This window comes from Triticum urartu, chromosome 2A (genome assembly GCF_056163025.1).
Source record: "Triticum urartu cultivar PI428250 chromosome 2A, HENAU_Tu73, whole genome shotgun sequence".
Lineage (NCBI taxonomy): Eukaryota > Viridiplantae > Streptophyta > Magnoliopsida > Poales > Poaceae > Triticum > Triticum urartu.
The window spans coordinates 489,085,512-489,108,750 of NC_141874.1; the positions used below are offsets into that span (position 1 = coordinate 489,085,512).

Below are 23,239 nucleotides of genomic sequence, written 5' to 3' on the forward strand. Positions count from 1 at the left end.
GTGGGCGATACAAGTCATATTGCTTACCAGCATGTCATACTTTAGTTCGGTGGTATTATTGTATGAAGCGGCCCGGACCGACATTACGCGTACGCTTACGCGAGACTGGTTCTACCGACGTGCTTTGCACACAGGTGGCTGGCGAGTGTCAATTTCTCCAACTTTAGTTGAACCGAGTGTGGCTACGCCCGGTCCTTGAGAACGTTAAAACAGCACTAACTTGATGAACTATCATTGTGGTTTTGATGTGTAGGTAAGAACGGTTGTTGCTCCACCCGTAGCAGCCACGTAAAACTTGCAACAACAAAGTAGAGAACGTCTAACTTGTTTTTGCAGGGCATGTTGTGATGTGATATGATCAAGACATGATGCTATATTTATTGTATGAGATGATCATGTTTTGTAACGAAGTTATCGGCAACTGGCAGGAGCCATATGGTTGTCGCTTTATTGTATGCAATGCAATCGCCCTGTAATTGCTTTACTTTATCACTAAGCGGTAGCGATAGTCGTAGAAGCAATAGATGGCGAGACGACAACGATGCTACGATGGAGATCAAGGTGTCGCACCGGTGATGATGGTGATCATAACGGTGCTTTGGAGATGGAGATCAAAGGCACAAGATGATGATGGCCATATCATATCACTTATATTGATTGCATGTGATGTTTATCCTTTATGCATCTTATTCTACTTTGTTTGATGGTAGTATTATAAGATGATCTCTCACTAATTTTCAAGGTAAAAGTGTTCTCCCTGAGTATGCACCGTTGCCAAAGTTCGTCGTGCCGAGACACCACGTGATGATCGGGTGTGATAAGCTCAACGTTCATCTACAATGGGTGTAAGACAGTTTTGCATGCGCAGAATACTCGGGTTAAACTTGACGAGCCTAGCATATGTAGATATGGCCTCGGAAGACTGAGACCGAAAGGTCGAGCGTGAATCATATAGTAGATATGATCAACATAGTGATGCTCACCATTGAAAATTACTCCATTTCACGTGATGATCGGTTATGGTTTAGATGATATGGATCACGTGATCACTTAGATGATTAGAGGGACATCTATCTAAGTGGGAGTTCTTAAGTAATATGATTAATTGAATTTAAATTTATCATGAACTTAGTACCTGATAGTATTTTACTTGTCTATGTTATTGTAGATAGATGGCCTGTCTTGTTGTTTCATTGAATTTTAATCTGTTCCTTGAGAAAGCAAAGTTGAAAGATGATGGTAGCAATTACACGGACTGGGTCCGTAACTTGAGGATTATCCTCATTGCTGCACAGAAGAATTACATCCTGGAAGCACCGATGGGTGCTAGGCCTGCTGTAGATGATGCTGATGATGTTAAGAACTTCTGGCAGAGTAAAGCTGATGACTACTCGATAGTTCAGTGTGCCATGCTTTACGGCTTAGAACCGGGACTTCAACGTCGTTTTGAACGTCATGGAGCATATGAGATGTTCCAGGAGTTGAAGTTAATATTTCAAGCAAATGCCCGGATTGAGAGATATGAAGTCTCCAATAAGTTCTACAGCTGCAAGATGGAGGAGAATAGTTCTGTCAGTGAACATATACTCAAAATGTCTGGGTATCATAACCACTTGACTCAACTGGGAGTTAATCTTCCTATTGATAGTGTCATTGACAGAGTTCTTCAATCACTGCCACCATGCTACAAGAGCTTCGTGATGAACTATAATATGCAAGGGATGAATAAGACAATTCCCGAGCTCTTCGCAATGCTAAAGGCAACGGAGGTAGAAATCAAGAAGGAGCATCAAGTGTTGATGGTCAACAAGACCACCAGTTTCAAGAAAAAGGGTAAAGGGAAGAAGAAGGGGAACTTCAAGAAGAACGGCAAACAAGTTGCTGCTTAGGAGAAGAAACCCAAGTCTGGACCTAAGCCTGAGACTGAGTGCTTCTACTGCAAACAGACTGGTCACTGGAAGCGGAACTGCCCCAAGTATTTGGCGGATCAGAAGGATGGCAAGGTGAACAAAGGTATATGTGATCTACATGTTATTGATGTGTACCTTACTAGAGCTCGCAGTAGCACCTGGGTATTTGATACTGGTTCTGTTGCTAATATTTCAACTCGAAATAGGGACTACGGATTAAGTGAAGACTGGGTAAGGACAAGGTGACGATGCGCGTGGGAAATGGTTCCAAAGTCGATGTGATCGCCGTCAGCATGCTACCTCTACATCTACCTTCGGGATTTGTTTTAGACCTAAATAATTGTTATTTGGTGCCAGCATTAAGCATGAACTTTATATCTGGATCTTGTTTGATGCGAGATGGTTATTCATTTAAATCTGAGAATAATAGTTGTTTTATTTATATGAGTAATATCTTTTATGGTCATGCACCCTTGAAGAGTGGTCTATTTGTGTTGAATCTCGATAGTAGTGATACACATATTCATAATATTGAAGCCAAAAGATGCAGAGTTGATAGTGATAGTGCAACTTATTTGTGGCACTGCCGTTTGGGTCATATTGGTGTAAATAGCATGAAGAAACTCCATACTGATGGACTTCTGGAATCACTTGGTTATGAATCACTTGGTACTTGCGAACCATGCCTCATGGGCAAGATGACTAAAACGTCTTTCTCCGGAACAATGAAGCGAGCAACAAATTTGTTGGAAATCATACATACTGATGTATGTGGTCCGATGAATATTGAAGCTCGCGACGGGTATCGTTATTTTCTCACCTTCACAGATGATTTGAGCAGATATGGGTATATCTACTTAATGAAACATAAGTCTGAAACATTTGAAAAGTTCAAAGAATTTTAGAGTGAAGTGGAAAATTATCGTAACAAGAAAATAAAGTTTCTACGATCTGATTGTGGAGGAGAATATTTGAGTTACGAGTTTGGTCTACATTTGAAACAATGTGGAATAGTTTCGCAGCTCACGCCACCCGGAACACCACAGCGTAATGGTGTGTTCGAACGTCGTAATCGTACTTTACTTGATATGGTGTGATCTATGATGTCTCTTACTGATTTACCGCTATCGTTTTGTGGTTATGCTTTAGAGACAGCTACATTCATGTTAAATAGGGCACCATCAAAATCCGTTGAGGTGACGCCTTATGAACTGTGGTTTGGCAAGAAACCAAAGTTGTCGTTTCTTAAAGTTTGGGGCTGCGATGCTTATGTGAAAAAGCTTCAACCTGATAAGCTCGAACCCAAATCGGAGAAATGTGTCTTCATAGGATACCCAAAGGAGAAATTAGGGTACACCTTCTATCACAGATCCGAAGGCAAGACATTCGTTGCTAAGAATGGATCCTTTCTAGAGAAGGAGTTTCTCTCGAAAGAAGTGAGTGGGAGGAAAGTAGAACTTGATGAGGTAACTGTACCTGCTCCCTTATTGGAAAGTAGTTCATCACAGAAACTGGTTCCTGTGACACCTACACCAATTAGTGAGGAAGCCAATGATGATGATCATGAAACTTCAGATCAAGTTACTACCGAACCTCGTAGGTCAACCAGAGCAAGATCCTCACCAGAGTGATACGGTAATCCTGTTCTGGAGGTCATGTTACTTGACCATGACGAACCTACGAACTATGAGGAAGCGATGATGGGCCCAGATTCCGCAAAATGGCTTGAGGCCATGAAATCTGACGTGGGATCCATGTATGATAACAAAGTGTGGACTTTGGTTGACTTGCCCGATGATCGGCCAGCCATCGAGAATAAATGGATCTTAAAGAAGAAGACTGACGCTGACGGTAATGTTACTGTCTACAAAGATAGACTTGTTGCAAAAGGTTTTCGACAAGTTCAAGGAGTTGACTACGATGAGACCTTCTCACCCGTAGCGATGCTTAAGTCCATCCGAATCATGTTAGCAATTGCCGCATTTTATGATTATGAAATTTGGCAAATGGATGTAAAGACTGCATTCCTGAATGGATTTCTGGAAGAAGAGTTGTATATGATGCAACATGAAGGTTTTGTCGATCCAAAGGATACTAACAAAGTGTGCAAGCTCCAGCGATCCATTTATGGACTGGTGCAAGCCTCTCGGAGTTGGAATAAACGTTTTGATAGTGTGATTGTCGGTGTCAAAACCGATGGATCTCGGGTAGGGGGTCCCGAACTATGCATCTAAGGCGGATGGTAACAGGAGGCAGGGGACACGATGTTTTACCCAGGTTCGGGCCCTCTTGATGGAGGTAATACCCTACGTCCTGCTTGATTGTTCTTGATGATATGATTATTACAAGAGTTAATCTACCACGGGATCAAAGAGGCTAAACCATAGAAGCTAGCCTATGGTATGATTGTATGTTGTCCTACGGACTAAAACCCTCCAGTTTATATAGGCACCGAAGGGGGCTAGGGTTACACAAGGTTGGTTACAAAGGAGGAGATATACATATCCGTATTGCCTAGCTTGCCTTTCACGCCAAGTAGAGTCCCATCCGGACACGAGACAATTTCTTCAATCTCGTATCTTCATAGTCCAACAGTCCGGCCAAAGGATATAGTCCGGCTGTCCGGAGACCCCCTAATCCAGGACTCCCTCAGTAGCCCCTGAACCAGGCTTCAATGACGATGAGTCCGGCGCGTAGTGTTGTCTTCGGCATTGCAAGGCGGGTTCCTCCTCCGAATACACCATAGAAGAGTTTGAATACAAGGATAGTGTCCGACCCTACAAAATGAGTTCCACATACCACCGTAGAGAGAATAATATTTCCATAAATCTAATCTGTTGACATGTTTTGCTTAACCAGCTCCACACATATCGCGAGGCGGTTTTCTTGACACGTCTTGTCAAAGCAGAGATCGTGTTCCCCTTATTACGGGATTCTCATCAATACGGACGTGGGTAACCCAACCGCACCATCAAGTACGGTGCCTGGGGAATAAGCGGTTTTGCCAGGCAAGTGGGGAGACACATCGCCTCTTCCGCCCTTACAAAGGGACAAAGATTTACTTTTTTCACCCACGCCTTCTTCCTCCTCGCTTACCCATTCCCGCACACTCGAGCTCTAGCGCCCAAGCTCGCGTTCTTCTTCTCAAACCACTCCAAGCATGTCCGGAGCAGGAGGCAAGTGGATGGTCTCCTCCGTCACGGAGGAGAACATCAAAAAGTAACGGGAAGCCGGATACTTGGCCACGGATATCGCGCACCAGCTGCCAAATGCGGGGCAGATCGTCCCCATGCCCGAACCCCATGAGAGGGTAGTTTTTCTTACCCATTTCGTCCGCGGACTGGGATTTCCTCTCCACCCGTTTGTCCGCGGGCTCACGTTCTACTATGGGCTAGATTTTCATGATCAGACCCCCAATTTCATCCTCAACATCTCGGCGTCTATCGTCGTGTGCGAGGCCTTCCTCCGCATCAGGCCTCACTTCGGCCTATGGCTGAAAACCTTCAATGTCAAACCGAAGGTGGTGGGTGGCCAACAAGCAGAGTGCGGAGGCGCCATGGTGGGCAAGATGCCTAATGTCACCTGGCTCGAGGGCACCTATGTGGATACCATAAAGGGGTGGCAATTGGGGTGGTTCTACATCACCGAGCCGCGCGACTCCAACTGGGTGGTGATACGTCTCCAACGTATCTACTTTTCCAAACACTTTTGCCCTTGTTTTGGACTCTAACTTGCATGATTTGAATGGAACTAACCCGGACTGACGTTGTTTTCAGCAGAATTACCATGGTGTTATTTATGTGCAGAAACAAACGTTCTCGGAATGACCTCAAACTTCATGGAGCAACTTTTTGGAAAATATAAAAAATACCTGCAAAAGATGAAGGCCAGGGGGCCACCACCTCTCCACGATGGTGGGGGCGCGCCCCCTACCTTGTGGGCCCCCTGGTGCCTCTCCGACTCCAACTCCAACTCTATATATTGTGTTTCGGGGAGAAAAAAATCAGAGAGAAGAATTCATCGCGTTTTACGATACGGAGCCACCGCCAAGCCCAAAAACCTCTCGGGAGGGCTGATTTGGAGTCCGTTCGGGGCTCCGGAGAGGGGGATCCGTCGCCATCGTCATCATCAACCATCCTCCATGACCAATTTCATGATGCTCACCGCCGTGCGTGAGTAATTCCATCGTAGGCTTGCTGGACGGTGATGGGTTGGATGGGATCTATCATGTAATCGAGTTAGTTTTGTTAGGGTTTGATCCCTAGTATCCATTATGTTCTGAGATTGATGTTGTTATGACTTTTCTATGCTTAATGCTTGTCACTAGGGCCCGAGTGCCATGATTTCAGATCTGAACCTATTATGTTTTCATCAATATATGAGTGTTCTTGATCCTATCTTGCAAGTCTATAGTCACCTATTATGTGTTACGATCCGTTAACCCCGAACTGACAATAATCAGGATACTTACCAGTGATGACCGTAGTTTGAGGAGTTCATGTATTCACTATGTGTTAATGCTTTGTTCCGGTACTCTACTAAAAGGAGGCCTTAATATCCCTTAGTTTCCATAAGGACCCCGCTGCCACGGGAGGGTAGGACAAAAGATGCCATGCAAGTTCTTTTCCATAAGCACGTATGACTATGTTCGGAATACATGCCTACATTACATTGATGAACTGGAGCTAGTTCCGTGTCACCCTAGGTTATGACTGTTACATGATGAACCGCATCCGGCATAATTCTCCATCACCGATCCATTGCCTACGAGCTTTCCATATATTTTTCTTCGCTTATTTACTTTCCCATTGCTATTGCTATCATCACTACAAAATACCAAAAACATTACTTTCACTACTGTTACCTTTTGTTACCGATACCACTACTATCATATTACTTTGCTACTAAATAATTTGTTGCAGATATTAAGTTTCCAGGTGTGGTTGAATTGACAACTCAGCTGCTAATACTTGAGAGTATTCTTTGGCTCCCCTTGTGTCGAATCAATAAATTTGGGTTGAATACTTTACCCTCGAAAACTGTTGCGATCCCCTATACTTGTGGGTTATCAAGACTATTTTCTGGCGCTGTTGCCGGGGAGCATAGCTCTATTCATTAAGTCACTTGGGATTTATACCTCCTTATCATTATGAAGAACTTGAAAGATCCAAGAACCAAGATTTATCCCTCAACTACGAGGGGAGGTAAGGAACTGCCATCTAGCTCTGCACTTGATTCACCTTCTGTTTTGAGTGAGCTTGCGACACCTACACCTGCTTCTGCTATTCGTTCTGATATGTCGCATGTTATTGATGATGCCACTTCTGCTATGCATGATACTTATGATGAAACTACTTCTATGCCTGATACTACTGTGCCACTTAGTGATTTTCTTGATGAACAAATTGCTAGGGCTAGAGAGATTGAAAATATTGAACCTGATAATACTGATGAAGGTGATGATGAAGAATCACTTGTTATTCCTGAGGGTTATGTTTTTGATCAAGAAGCTTCTTTAGCTATTTTAGCTTGCAAAGATAGAAACGAACTTAAGATGTTATTAGCTAAATGGAATAAGCAATCTCTAAATGCTAGAATGAAACCTGACACTGCTTTTGCTACTTCACCTATCTGTGTTACTGATAAGGATTATGAATTCTCTGTTGATCCTGATATAATTACTTTGGTTGAGTCTGATCCTTTTCATGGCTATGAATCTGAAACTGTTGTGTCACATCTTACTAAATTAAATGATATAGCCACCCTGTTCACTAAAGATGAGAGAACTCGTTACTTTTATATCCTTAAAATATTCCCATTCTCATTAAAGGGTGATGCTAAGACATGGTTTAATTCTCTTGATCCTGGTTGTGTGCGTAGTCCCCAGGATATGATTTATTACTTCTCTGCTAAATATTTCCCTGCTCATAAGAAACAAGCTGCTTTAAGGGATATATATAATTTTGTGCAAATTGAAGAAGAGAGTCTCCCACAAGCTTGGGGGAGGCTTCTCCAATTACTTAATGCTTTGCCTGATCATCCTCTTAAGAAAAATGAAATACTTGATATCTTTTATAATGGACTAACCGATGCTTCTAGAGATTACCTGGATAGTTGTGCTGGTTCTGTTTTCAGGGAAAGAACACCGGATGAAGCTGAAATTCTATTGAATAATATGTTGACAAATAAAAATAATTGGACACCTCCGGAGCCAATTCCTGAGCCTATTCTTAAACAAATTCCGAAGAAGAGGGGTATTCTATTTCTCAGTCCCGAAGATATGCAAGAGGCAAAGAAATCTATGAAAGAAAAAGGTATTAAAGCTGAAGATGTTAAGAATTTACCTCCTATTGAAGAAATACATGGTCTTAATTTACCGCCTGTTGAAAAAACATATGATCTTAACCCGTTACCTATTGAAGAAAATCATGGTCTTGATAACCCGACACATGTAGTAAAGGTAAATTCTCTCTATAGATATGATAAAGCTGAAATCCCATTTACTAAGTTTGCTAGCCCATGCTTAAATGAGTTTGATAAATTTATGGCTAAGCAAGAAGATTTTAGTGGGTATTTTGGTAGACAATTGAAATACAATTCAAATATGCTTGAACACTTGGGCGATTATATGGCTAATGTCAAAGGTGAACTTAAACTTATTAGTAAACATGCTTCTATGGTTACCACTCAAGTAGAACAAGTACTTAAAGCTCAAAATGATTTGCTCAATGAATTGAATAGTAATAATAATGATAATGATGTTAGAGTGGCTACTAGAACTGGTAGAATGACTCAGGAACCTTTGTATCCTGAAGGCCACCCTAAGAGAATTGAGCAAGATTCTCAGAGAAATAATATAGATGCACCTAGTCCTTCTGTGTCGGTGTACTAAGAGTAGGGGTACCCTAGTATCCCGAACTTGTGCACGGGCAGTCGCAGCACCCCGCGGCAAGGCTTGCCGGGTGACCGCCAAGGTCCTCCGTGGTTCCATTGGAGCCATTCAAGAGCAAAGTATCCAAGCCAAGGAAACAAGGCCCCGGCAAGAGGAGCTTGCCGGGAAGGACAACCGAAGCATCTCAAGACCTCGACAAGAGGATCTTGCCGGGAAGGCAACCAAGGCACCTCAAGGAACTTGCCGCGACGCGCCACGCGCCCCGGCAAGGCCCGGTGAGCGACAAGCTCCCGGACGCGATAAGACAACAACCGCGGCAAGGCGCTTGCCGCGGCAAGCCACCACTCTGTGCCCGCGCTCCAGCACATCCACCAACGTGTCGCTCTGGGACCCTTCCAGGCACGCGTGGCGGGAGGCTGTGCAGCCAGCGGTGCGCGGTGGCAAGCGGCGCTGACAAGATCGCCATCGTGGCGAGCGGTGCCGTCCCTGACGGTCCCTTTTTGCACTATTTAGGCGACGCAGACGGGCATTTAATGCCCTTGTCCCCTGCCGTCAGGGTTAGGTATGATATACTATAGTAGGTAGCTGTACCTACCGCAGCACCTTTCCATTTTTACCCTTTGTCTCCGTTGCCACCTGCCGGTGACCCCTTGAGCATATAAAAGGAGGCCCATGCGCAACGTAGAGAGGGGTTAGCTAGTTCGAGAACACACACACTCGGTCTCGTTAGCTGCTGGTGTGTACTGTAGCACTCCGCGCTCCCGAGCAAGAACTCAATACAAACCACAAAGCAGGAGTAGGGTTTTACGCATCCGTGCGGCCCGAACCTGGGTAAACCGCTCGTGTGTTTCGCCTCGATCTGCTCTTCGTGCGACCTCCGCCCCCGCCGAACCGAAAGGGACTCGGTCCGCCGGTCCCATAGGTGCCCGTGGATCAGCACCCCGGCATCTTTGGCGCGCCAGGTAGGGGCGTCGAGGTTGTGTGAACCAGATCCGGCGTTCACACGAGCTAGATCTTCCACATCTTCATCAACATGCCGCCGAAGAAGAAGGCTTCGGAGGCGGCTGCTCTGTCCGCGCCTAACCCACCACCGCCGGAGCAAGCGGCTGATGGGGCGGACGACGGCGGAAGAACGGGCGTCGACGAGGGAGCTCACGGTGCTGCCAGGTCCAAGGACAAGGCTGTGCTGCCCATCGGCGGCGTAGCCGGCTCCCACAACGACCGGGCGCACTCCAAGACCTCGGCGTCCGTGCATGCACCGCGCCCATCTCAGGAGGCACGGGACCGGCAGCGTCATGGTACTCACGGTACCATGCGTTTGCTGGACCAAGATCGAGCTGGTGGATCTCGGAGTGCTCAAGACCAGCATGCACGCCAACATGCTGGCACGAGCGAGGCACGGTCGCCTGGACGGAATACTGCTCCTTCTAACATAGTTAGAAGTCCGAGCATGTCCCGCTCCTCGCACCGTTCGCCACCGCCACCCGCCACTGCAGCAGAAGCTTTGGCGCGAGCTCAACTGCTCCTGGACTACCCTCCAACGGCAGACAAGATCGACGACTGGAGGGCCACCATTCAGAGTCTCATCGGCTTCGCCAACGGCGACACTCAACAGCAGCCAAGCACGTCGCAGCCGCGGCAAGTCAGCCAGGCACAAGCCGGTGGCGACAAGACCGGTGGGGATGCAACCACTGTGCACTCTCCGCCTCGAAGGCCAAGTTCGCCGACTCGCCGGATCCACCTCGACAGCGACTCCACCGCGTCATCAGATCCACGAGCTCGTCGCGATCAGCGCCAAGTTCTTCACGAACGACAGCAAGAAGACGCTCGTACTCGCATCGAGCACCGAAGAGAAGCGCGACGTCAATCAGACCAGCGCGCTGGGCCCTCTGTTGACATGCATGCGCCAGGGGAACCAGGTGGCTTGCCGTACGCGGTAGGTTGTCCTGCGTTCACTCATGAGCTGCGGCAAGTCCAGTGGCCCAGCATGAAGAATTTCAAGCTAGACGTACCAGAGAAATACGACGGCAAGTCGCATCCGTCGGAGTTCCTCAGCATCTACACCGTCGCGGTGCAGGCTGCCGGGGGGCGGGACGACAAGATCCTTGCCAACTACTTCCCGCTGGTGCTCAAGCCCAACGTCAGGTCCTGGCTCATGCACTTGCCGGACAATTCCATATCCTCCTGGGCAGACCTATGCCATCAGTTTGTCGGCGCCTTTACAGGCGGCCACAAACCTCATGGCCAAGAGAGTGACCTTCATCTGCTCGCCCAGAAGGAAGGAGAGCCCCTGCGCAAGTACATTCAGAGATTCAGCCGTGTACAGCACAACATCCCAGATGTCCACCCTGCCGCGGTCATCAGCGCGTTCCATCAGAACGTGCGTAACCGCAGGATGCGGGAGGAGATGGCGGTGTGAAAGATCAGAGACGTCAATGAGCTGTATGCCCTGGCCGACAAGTGTGCACGTGCGGAGGAAGGGAGAAAACTCCCCGGGGAGAATGCAGGAGCAGGAGGATCTGACAGCGAGGATGCTGCCCCGGCAAAGAAAAACCGGCGGCGGAACAGGAAAAAGAAAGGCAAAGATGTGTTAGTCGTCGAGCAGTCCGGCAACGAAGGTGGCGCCAAGAAAGCCAAGGCTGGTAGCTCCGGCAAGGAGGTTGCCGCATGCACCAACTGCCAGGCTGTGGCGGTCGCCGACAAGCAGGACGGCACCAATAAGCAGTATTGCAAGATCCACCGCACCAAGGGCCATGACCTCCAGAGCTGCAAGAAGGTCGAGCAGCTTGTCCAGCAGCAAAAGGCTGAATACGAGCGACGCGACAAGGAGAGGGCCCAAGGAGGCGCTGGAGAATCCGGCAAGAAGCGCGCCGGCCGGGGAGGACGCTGCGGCAAGGCCAAGCAGCGGCAAGGAGACAGACCTCCCCGCGGCCGCGACAAGGATGAAGACGACGACGACGACGAAGACATGGATGATGTTGAGACCAGTGAGCAGGAGTTCCAGAAAGCCACAGAGGTCTTGTGCGTTGACGGCGGTGCTTCTCTGCATACTTCACACCGCCAACTCAAGCAGTGGGTGCGGGAAGTCAATGCGGCGGAACCACCTGTCGAGTCACGCAAGCTTCTGAAATGGTCCAGCACGCCTATCATCTTTGATATTGAGGACCACCCTGATCGCACAACTGCGGTCGGGTGCTTGCCGATGTTGGTTTCACCAACTATCTGCAACCTCAAGGTCACTAAGATGCTAGTTGACGGCGGGGCCGGCTTGAATCTGATCTCCTCTGGTGTACTCCAGAAACTCCAGATCCCTGACAGTGAGCTTGAAGAGACCGGCACATTCCAAGGAATCAACCCGGGAAGGAGCAAGCCGAAGGGGAAGGTCACGTTGCCAGTAACATTTGGCAGCGAGTTGAACTTCAGGACTAAGAGGGTTACTTTTGACGTTGCCGATATTCCATTGCCTTACAATGGGATACTTGGCCGTCCAGCACTCGCCAAGTTCATGGCAGCCTCTCACTACGCATACAGCATGCTGAAGATGCCAGGCCCGATAAGCATCATCTCTGTCCCTGGCGACAAGAAGGATGCTCTTATCTGCGCCGACAAGATCTACCGGGAAGCGGCAGCCGCAATAGGTCACAAGTCACTTGCCGTTGAAGCTCCCGGGGGGAAGAAGACCAAGTCCGGCAAGAGTTCTGATGCCCACTCCGGCAAGCGCACCTCGTCGGAGTGCTGCGCTGCCGTCGAGGACGCACCATCGAGCTCCACCGGAAGTGTAAGAAGACAATGGCAGCTCCGCCAGAGACGAAGAAGGTGTCCGCCAAGGAGGACGGCACTGGTGGTACCTTCACCATCAGTGCCACTCTCGACCCTAAATAGGAAAGCGCGCTCATTGCTTTCCTGCGGGCGAACGTCAACGTGTTTGCGTGGCAGCCGTCTGACATCCCCGGTGTTCCCAGGAAAGTAATTGAGCACCACCTTGCCGTTTGTCCTCATGCGCGGCCCGTCAAGTAGAAGGTCAGGAAGCAAGCAGTGGAGCGCCAAGAATTCATCGCAGAAGAGATCAAGAAGTTGGAAGGAGCAGGCCTTGTCAGAGGAGTGCTCCATCCTACGTGGTTGGCCAATCCTGTAGTCGTGCGCAAGGCGAATGGGAAATGGAGACTTTGTATCGATTTTACCGATGTTAACAAAGCTTGTCCCAAAGACCCATTTCCTTTGCCGTGCATTGACCAGATTGTTGACTCCATAGCCGGATGTGATTTGCTTTCATTTCTTGACGCATACTCAGGATACCATCAGATCTTCATGGCAGAAGAGGATGAGGAGAAGACCGCATTTATTACTCCATGTGGCACGTACTGTTTCATACGGATGCCTTTCGGATTAAAAAATGCTGGTTCAACATTTGCAAGGGTAGTCCATGTCGCTCTCGAGCCGCAAACACATAGAAATGTGGAAGCCTACATGGATGACATAGTGGTCAAGAGCAAGGACAGGGCAACTCTAATCCAAGATTTAAACGAGACCTTTGCAAATCTGCGCAAGATCAGCCTCAAGCTCAACCCCGAGAAGTGTGTGTTTGGAGTCCCCTCTGGCAAGCTTCTCGGGTTCTTCGTGTCTCAGCGGGGGATCGAAGCCAATCCCGACAAGATCAAGGCCATTGAGCAGACTGAAGCACCAAAGCGCGTCAAGGATGTACAGAGACTTACCGGTTGCGTGGCTGCTCTCAGCAGGTTTATCTCTAGGTCTGCTGAGCGCGCCCTGCCGTTTTTCAAAATATTGAAAAAGGCTGGTCCAATAAAATGGACTCCGGAAGCGGAGGCTGCGCTGCAAGACTTGAAGAGATACCTGTCCTCCCCTCCAACACTTGTCGCACCTAAACCACAAGAGAAGTTGCTGCTGTATATAGCGGCAACCAATCAAGTGGTTAGTGCTGCGTTAGTAGCGGAGAGGGAGGCAGATGATGAGCCAGCAACCACGGCAAGCACATCCAGCGACAAGCAGGGGGCTTCCCCGACAAGCTCTGGTCCCGACAAGGATGGATCTGCGCAGATACGCGAGGAGATACAGAAGAAAATGGTGCAGCGCCCAGTTTACTTTGTCAGTTCCCTTCTGCAGGGGGCTAGGTCAAGGTACTCTAGCGTGCAGAAATTGCTTTTCGGCCTTCTCATGGCCTCGAGAAAGCTGCGCCATTACTTCCAAGCACATGAAATCACAGTTGTCACTCGCTTTCCGCTGAAGAGGATACTACAGAATCCAGAAGCGACAGGCAGGATTGTTGAGTGGGCGCTGGAACTGTCAAGCTTTGGCCTCAAGTTTGAGAGTACTTCAACTATCCAAAGCAGAGCATTGGCAGAATTCATAGCAGAATGGACGCCAACACCAAATGAAGAAATTCCAGAAACGAGCATCCCCGTCGAAGAAGCAAGCAAAGAGTGGCTGATGTACTTTGATGGTGCCTTTTCGCTGCAAGGCGCCGGTGCTGGCGTGCTGCTTGTCGCACCCACCGGAGAGCACCTCAAGTACGTAGTCCAGATGCACTTTCCCAAGGAGCAAGCAACAAACAATACTGCAGAGTATGAAGGCTTGCTTGCCGGTCTCAGGATCGCGGCAGACCTTGGGATCAAGAAGCTCATTGTCAGGGCTGACTCGCAGCTTGTCGTCCGCCAAGTAAACAAGATCTATCAGAGTCCGTTGATGGAAGCTTACGTCGACGAAGTGAGAAAGCTAGAAGAGCACTTTGACGGCCTACAGATGGAGCATGTTCCAAGAGCTCAGAACGCCATTGCCGATGGCCTGTCAAAGTGCGCCGCGCTTAAGTTACCTGTGGAACCAGGGATCTTTGTGCTCAAGCTGACTCAACCGTCCGTAACGCCATCAACTGGACAGAGCAAGAAGAGGAAGTTGATTTCTGGTGACTATTCTCTGGCAGAGCTTCCCGAAGCCGCCGCCAAGAAGGTCCCCAAGATCAACGCCAAGAGTGTTGAGGAGCATTCTGCTCCGGCAAGCCCCAGGGTTTGTTCCGTTGAAGCAGAAGCTCCCGACAAGTTTTGCTCCGGCAAGCTTGCCGGGGAACGTCAAGCTCCGGCAGAGCCGCAAGTTCTCGCCGCAGAAGCGGATGTTCCTGCAGCAGCAGATTTGCCTTTAGTCCTTGTTGTCGAGCAACAAGCTCCAGCATGGGCGCAGTAGATTGTCCGTTTCCTTCAGACAGGAGAACTTCCCGAAGAGCAAGAAGAAGTGGAAAGACTAGCCCGGCAGTCAACTATGTACCAGTTTGTCGACAAGACACTGTACAGAAGAAGACTCAACAGTGTGAAATTGAAGTGTATTCACCGGGAAGACGGACAAAAGCTGTTGGCAGAGATACATGGAGGCATATGTGGTCACCACATTGGCGCAAGAGCACTTGTCGGCAAAGCATTCCGGCAAGGTTTCTTTTGGCCGACAGCCCTCCAGGATGCAACTGCACAAGTAACCAAGTGTGAAGCATGCCAGTTCCATTCCAAGCAGATACACCAACCAGCTCAATCTCTCCAGACGATCCCTTTATCCTGGCCATTTTCGGTCTGGGGGCTCGACATCCTCGGCCCCTTTCCCCGAGCAGTCGGGGGCTTTGAGTACTTGTACGTTGCAATCGACAAGTTCACAAAGTAGCCGGAAGTGGAACCAGTGAGGAAGGTGACAGCATAGTCAGCAGTCAAGTTCTTCAGGTCGATTGTTTGCCGCTTCGGGATCCCTAACAGGATAATCACCGACAATGGTACACAATTCACGAGCCGCACCTTCATGCAGTACGTCCAAGATCTTGGCGCCAAGGTCTGCTTCGCTTCCGTTGCTCACCCGAGAAGCAACGGTCAAGTGGAGAGGGCAAATGCTGAAGTGCTGCGCGGGCTCAAGACCAGGACTTTCGACAGGCTGCACAAGTGCGGAAGAAACTGGATCGAGGAGCTGCCGGTGGTTCTTTGGTCGATTAGGACGACGCCAAATCGAGCCACTGGCCAGACACCTTTCGCTCTAGTCTTTGGAGCAGAGGCAATTATCCCCACGGAACTCGTATACGGGTCACCTCGAGTGCTCGCTTATGATGAGCTTGAGCAAGAGCAGCTGCGACAAGATGACGCGCTGCTCCTTGAGGAAGACCGTCTTCAGGCTGCTGTACGAGCTGCTCGCTACCAGCAAGCTTTGCGCTGCTACCATAGCCGCAAAGTTAATGCCAGAAGTCTCGAGGAAGGCGACCTTGTTCTTCGGCGTGTTCAGTCCGCCAAGAATTCCAACAAGTTGACGCCGAAGTGGGAAGGCCCTTACCGGGTGAAACGAGTCACTAGGCCTGGCGCTGTCCGCCTTGAGACCGAAGATGGCATTCCGGTGAGCAACTCCTGGAACATTGAGCATCTTCGTAAGTTTTACCCGTAAGGCACGGTTGCCGGAACCTGTTCCGGCAACCACCTTTTGTACAAGTCTTGCCGCTGCTGCATGTAATCCTTTGTACAAAGCCGGGCGCAGACCCCGTGCATAAGTAAAGCTCATGTGCACCGCACATCTTGTCAATTTCATGCTTTCTATTTTTTGCATGTGTTACCTGACACTTTGTGCGGCACCTACTCCCCGGTAAGCAATAACGAGCCGTAAGGCTCCATATCTTTATTTTCTCTTCTTTCTTTTGAAAGGAAGGTTCCCCTCGCCCACAAGTTTGCCGGGGAGGAAAGGAGAAGATAATGGTATGGACCAGGCGTCGTTCAAGAAAGATTCGCCTTGCCGGGAAGCAAGCAACAGAAAAGCTAAGTTGCCAAAGTTTGAGCAATCAGATTTTTTAAATTTTAAGTTATCTCCCTTGAACGACCGCACTTTGTATGGAAAACCTGTGCGCGGAGGAACCAACTCGTAGCTAGTTGCTCCCTTACTTTGTTTCGAGTCCGCTCAACAACTTAAGTGAGCTGCAACTAGTTGCGACAAGGTTTCTTGTCGGTAGCGGCACCGCCAGCAGGCTGCTGACGTCCCTCACTCAGCGCTCGCGGCTCAGGTGCCTACACCGGCAAGTCCCCTAAAAGCGTAGGGCAAAAACATACAAAGGGAGGAATCAAGTAAAGGGAATAACATTGCAATCATTACCCAGAATAGAGTTATATTACAAAGATAGCTTGTCGCGGCTCTAACAGATTGTTTTCATAACATGACAAGACAACGACAAGAAAAGAAGAAACGGGCGGCCTAGTCTACGCGATCGCCCTCAATCCTCCTGATCCTGCTCACCTTGTCCACAATGGGTGCGACAAGGGTCTTGAGCGCCTCCAGATCAGCATCCGGCGGCAGGGTCTTGAGGACGTTGGTGAGGTTGAGGCCCGGATTGCGGAAGGCCACCTTCACCAACACTTTCTGAAGAGCTCCCGCGCAGATCTTGCGCGACTCGTCGGCCAGCTGCTTTGGGATCTTCTCCCGGAGCCGCAGAAGGGTCGTCGCCACGCCTTTGAAGAACAAGATGAGCTTGGCGCTGGGTTGGAGGCTCTCGTTGGAGGGATACCCGAGATCCTCCACCCCCAGCTGCGCCAGCTCCCTGTCAACATCTGCAGCAGCACTCACGAGACTCTCCGTCCAGTGCTCCACATTCTCCCTGAAGGCATTCTGGGTGGTGGCAACACTTTCCAGCAGCGCCTTGTCGGCCTTGATCTCTTCTTTCAAGGCCGCCTCCTGCTTCTTGGCGCCGTCCAGAGTCTTGGTCAAAGTGGTCAGCTTCAACTCAAGATTCGCGTTGGAGTCCTTGGCGGCGCTGAGCTCTTTGCCCTTCTCGGCGAGATCGGCCTTCAGCTGCGCCACCTTCGTCTCCAGCTCCTTCTTGGCGGCCTCGGCGACTGCGGCAGCATCCTCCGCTTGCTTGAGGGCTCCGCCAAGTTTTTCCTCGCGCACGGCAAGCTCCTCCTCGTGGGCGTCAAGATTGACCTTCCGCTGCGCCAGCTCGCCCTCCTCCGCGGATAGCTTCACAGCGGCAAGCCGCTGTTGCTCTTCGACTTCAGCCTTCTCGAGGAGGAAGGCCTTCTGCGCTTCGACAAGTTGCTCTCGCTCCTCCGCCAGGGACCGGAGGGCTTCCTGGTGGAGACCCCGGAGCTCCTCCGCGCGCTTCTCGATGTCCGCTCCCGCCTTCGCGACAAGCGCCTCGCGGGATTCCAGCTTGGCTTGCCGCGCGCGGTAGAGCGACAACAACTTCCGCAGCAGCCGCTCTTCCTCAGGCTCGTTGCTGCTGCTGCTCGGCGCGTCAACCAGCGTCAGCCCCGCGGAGGCAAGCACTTCCCCGTCAAAGATCTCTCCCTCGACCGGTGCCCTGGAGTTTGATGCCCAGGGGAGGTTGATGAAGACGTCATCGCCGGCCTTCAAGTATACGCCTGGCTGGGGCTCTTCGGAGCCTGGCGCTGCGGCAGCGGCGGACGGGTCGGCGGTCGGTGTAGCGCCTGGCGCTCCTGCGGCCTTAGGGCCGTCAGTGCGATCGCCGGACCCCTCGCCAGTTGCTGCGGCGGCAGCCTTGGCGGCCTCTGCGTCGGCGGGATCGCCAGCACTGACTGCTTCTTCGGGGGCAACCTCGGTCTCCATCGGCTCTGTAGCAGATGGGTCTGACAGCCGGAAACGGGAGAAGAGTCAAGCAAAAACCCAAGAAGATCAAAAGAAGAAGAATCCAGGGGAAGTTTTGAAGCGAAAGGATTACCTGTACCGGGTTCTGCAATCGTGGTCTCCACCGTCGGGGGGGCGCTGGTGCTGTCCCTTGCCGGAGAACCCTCCCTTGCCGGAGACTTCTCCCTTACCGGAAACCTCTCCCTTGCCGGAGAGCTCTCCCCTGTCGGGGGATTCTCCCTTGGCTCCTGGTGGGGCTGCTCTGCTCCTACACAAACCAGCAGTCAGATATCAGCAAAAACAGAGTATCCATGCGCACCACACAGCGGAAAGAAAACCATATACTTACGCTGGGGGCTGCTCTGGAGAAAAGTTGTCGGTTCCGGCAAGGTTCTCTCGGGCGCACCCCCTGCTGTCGCAGTAGGTTCGTCCTCGATGACAATCACCGGGACCTTGGCTCTCTTTGCTGCTCTCTGGGCCAGAGTCCTAAAGAGGAACAAGTTCAAAGTAAAGCAAATGAGATACAAAACAAAACAGCAAGAATTGAAGAACCGCAAGTACAGCAAGAGAAGCTTACTCTTCTTCTTCTTCCTCGTCGGAGCTGAACGCGGAGAAGTCGAAGTCCGGCGCACGCCCGGCGCGAGGAGGCGGAGGAGAAGCTTCCCTTGGCCGCTTGGCGGGAGCAGTGGCGGTGGTCTGAGACGACCCCACTCCGGCTGCCGGCACGGAGTGAGCAGCGGCAGGAACTGAAGCGGTGGTCCGGCTAGACCCCGCTCCAGTTGCCGTCGCAGCATGAGGCGCTCCCGCGGCAACGGTGTTGGCCGCGGTGGAGCGTGTCATGCGGCGCGGCAACTGTTGACCCGCTTGCCGCTCCGCTACGTCACCGGCCTTGCGGAGACGCCTTCTTGGTGGGGATGGAGGCTCTGCTTGCGGCGAGCTGCCCGAAGATGAAGAGGAAGAGGAGTTGATCTCCAGCGAGCCGCTCGTATCCTTGGCGGGCTCGCTCGACTCGGCATTATGCCCGGCAAGCTTCTTCTTGCCGGCGAGTTCCTCTCGCTCGGTACGGCTTGCCGCCTCTGCTGCCTCTGCCTCCTCCACGGTGAACCCAAATTCGCCCGCGGCTGCGGCTGCCGCCGCCTCTTCCAGCCTAGTGGCGATGAGTGCCATCTCCGCATCCGTGGTGTCGCGGGTGAGGCTATCCTTCTCGTCGGAGTGGATCGTCACTTCTACCAAGTCATCGAAGAACTGTTGCACGACGTCGTCTGCAGGCTCCTGCCAAGTTGGCACAATTCCATGCGAGTCGCACAGCGGCATCATTGCACGGATGCGGTCGAGCGCGGAATTGTTGCACAACAGAACGACACCCCCCGGCAACCTGAACACTTTGGGATGTTGGGGGTCATACTTGAAGAGCTCCTGGAGCATCGCGTTGAGCTCCAGAACAGTGAAGTTGAAGTTGAGGCCTGGCCGCAGCCTCATGATATCCGCCGCATTCTTGAACTCCCAAGTGGGTCTCCCCCGTTCCTGCAGGGGGGCGATGCGGCAACGAAGAAAGTCTGCGCCAACAGTGCCTACAGTGAGCCCGGAAAGCCTGAGGCGCAGGATCCGGGTGACAGCAATCTTCAGCCTGTCGTCTTCCGGGGCCACGTCACTCCAATCGCTGCCGCGTGCTACTGGGGTTTGGCACCTGGTGGTGAATGGCTGCGGGTTCTCCTCGTCAATCCAGCACCAGTCTGCTCTCCACTCCTCCCACTTGCCGCGGAATTCTCCCTCCAGATAAGTTTCCTTCTTGCCGGCCCTCGAGATCCAGGCGATTCCGCCGGATAAAGGTTCTCCTCTCTCTACTCGGGGTATGAAGAAGTGGCAAAAGAGGGCTACGTTGGGATGGACTCCGACAAAGTTTTCGCAGAGATGTGCGAAAACTGCCATGGTCAGAACGGCATTGGGGGTGAAGTCAAGGAGGTGGAATCCGTAGGTATTCATGATGTCGCAGAAGAATTCAGAGAAAGGCGGGCAGAGCCCACAGTAGAAGAACAAAGCGAAGAAAGGGTATCCATTTGGAGCCTTCTTCCAAGCGGCGGCGGGGAGTACCTTCGTGCGCGGATGCGCTCGTGTCTCCGTCGACCAGAAGAGGTAGTAGTTCTCCCTCAGCTCCCTCGCGGCAAGCTTGGGGGGGAAGACTGCTCGCTCCTTCCGCAGCGCCGCAAGCCGCTGGGCCTCGGTCGACTTCACGGCCTTTCCCTTGTCGGCTTTTGGAGCCATGGCGGAAGTGGTGGAGGAGGTCGATGGCGTTGGTGGTGCTGGTGGCGGTGGGGGCGGAGCGCTGCTCTCTTTCGACTTTAGGAAGACGAGGGAGCGGCGGGGATTTCTAAGATTGGAGCAGCAACGGGCGAATGGGCGAACTGCCCCTATTTCCCCTGCTTATAAAGAGGGAGGGGGCGGACGTTCCGCATTTCCGAATAAAGAAACCACCCACGATCTCTCCCACGATGCCGCATTCAACGCGTGCCGTTCGGGGAGGGCGCGGTGGATACGGAGAGAGATGCGGCGTAACCTAGGCCGCGCGTGCCCGTGCCCTGTTTTGGGCCTGGCCCAACAGCGCTCGGCACCGTGTATGGCCCAGGCCCGGGGGCTCCTGTGGGTGTACTAAGAGTAGGGGTACCCTAGTATCCCGAACTTGTGCACGGGCAGTCGCAGCACCCCGCGGCAAGGCTTGCCGGGTGACCGCCAAGGTCCTCCGTGGTTCCATTGGAGCTATTCAAGAGCAAAGTATCCAAGCCAAGGAAACAAGGCCCCGGCAAGAGGAGCTTGCCGGGAAGGACAACCAAAGCATCTCAAGACCTCGGCAAGAGGAGCTTGCCGGGAAGGCCAACCAAGGCACCTCAAGGAACTTGCCACGACGCGCCACGCGCCCCGGCAAGACCCGGTGAGCGACAAGCTCCCGGACGCGACAAGACAACAACCGCGGCAAGGCGCTTGCCGCGGCAAGCCACCACTCTGTTCCCGCGCTCCAACACATCCACCAACGTGTCGCTCTGGGACCCTTCCAGGCACGCGTGGCGGGAGGCTGTGCAGCCAGCGGTGCGCGGTGGCAAGCGGCGCTGACAAGATCGCCATCGTGGCGAGCGGTGGCGTCCCTGACGGTCCCTTTTTGCACTATTTAGGCGACGCAGACGGGCATTTAATGCCCTTGTCCCCTGCCGTCAGGGTTAGGTATGATACACTGTAGTAGGTAGCTGTACCTACCGCAGCACCTTTCCATTTTTACCCTTTGTCTCCGTTGCCACCTGCCGGTGACCCCTTGAGCATATAAAAGGAGGCCCATGCGCAACGTAGAGAGGGGTTAGCTAGTTCGAGAACACACACACTCGGTCTCGTTAGCTGCTGGTGTGTACTGTAGCACTCCGCGCTCCCGAGCAAGAACTCAATACAAACCACAAAGCAGGAGTAGGGTTTTACGCATCCGTGCGGCCCGAACCTGGGTAAACCACTCGTGTGTTTCGCCTCGATCTGCTCTTCATGCGACCTCCGCCCCCGCCGAACCGAAAGGGACTCGGTCCGCCGGTCCCATAGGTGCCCGTGGATCAGCACCCCGGCATTCTAAAAGGAAGAAAAAGAAAAATGATAGGACTTTGCATGATTCTAGTGAACCTATTACTGAAACACCTGAGAATCCAAATGATATTTCTATTTCTGATGCTGAAACATAATCTGGTAATGAACCTGAAACTAGTAATGATGTTACTGATAATGTTCATGATGATCAGTGGCGGATCCAGGAATTGAACTTAGCCGGGGCAGAACATTTGAGGTACAAATTATTTGATTGACAAACGCAAGTCCGCTGAGCCAAAACTCATAAAATTCAAATATGAAGCTAGATGCACTCAAAAATTAACATAACCAACGATTAAGAACAGTTTGAGATTCTCGACAACTAGGCGATGTTCCACCAAAAATCACAAAATCTAACATGAATGTCATAGAGAACTACTAACATGAGAGCACCTTCGGAATCCTACCTTGTGGCCGCCTCCTCCCAAAAAATTAGGGATCTCTGCCTCCCGTCGGCGCTGTCGCCGTTTCGCCTTGTTTCCAATGGTCTTAGGGCCATGAGGGTGTCGTCGATCCCGCCTTTACCCGTGAGAGGGTTCCGTTTTTAGATGTGTCTTCGAGATTTATTAGGGGTTTGTGTCTTGCTTGGAAGGCGGGACGGCGGCGGCTGGCTAAAGATGGAATAAGGTCCTCCCTGCCTAGCCCTCATTCCGGTGGTGCATCTAGCATCGTCGGTGGGCGTGTTGAGGCGTGTCTCTAGCGGATCTATCTTTGGTGGATTTGCTCGGATTTGTTCGTGTTTATCTATGTTCGTGTCTTTTCAGGTTGGATCACTCCGATCTACAGTACTCTTCATTCACGGCGGTTGTTGTTTGGTGAACAAATTGGATATCAATATAGAGTATGTCTTGGAACAAGTATTGGAGTTGGACTCCTTGCTGATTGTCTGATTGCGCTTGGAGTTGGACTACTGAAAGTGCGTTATATCGACTAGAGGGGGGTGAATAGGCGATTTTTATGAAAGTCTTCAAAACATGGAAGTTATGAAGACAAACGATAGAAATAAACCTAATACCCTGGAGCGGAAGGTAGACTACACTAGGCAAGCCATAGTCAAGTATTCAATAGAGTGAAAGCACAATGACTAATAGCAGCAATGTAGTAAGGATCAGGTAGGAAGATATTGTGAAGCCACATAGAACACGCAGTCACTCAGTGAAGACAAAAGATAGTGCGAACATACAATGACTTCACAAGGAGTAACAGTAAGTAAAGGGAAGGG

General features: G+C 51.0%; 1 pseudogene; it reads left to right on the forward strand.

Moving 5' to 3' along the window:
• Positions 1-1,172: 1,172 nt before the first annotated feature.
• LOC147985573 (uncharacterized) lies at positions 1,173-22,907 on the forward strand (annotated as a pseudogene).
• Positions 22,908-23,239: the final 332 nt, after the last annotated feature.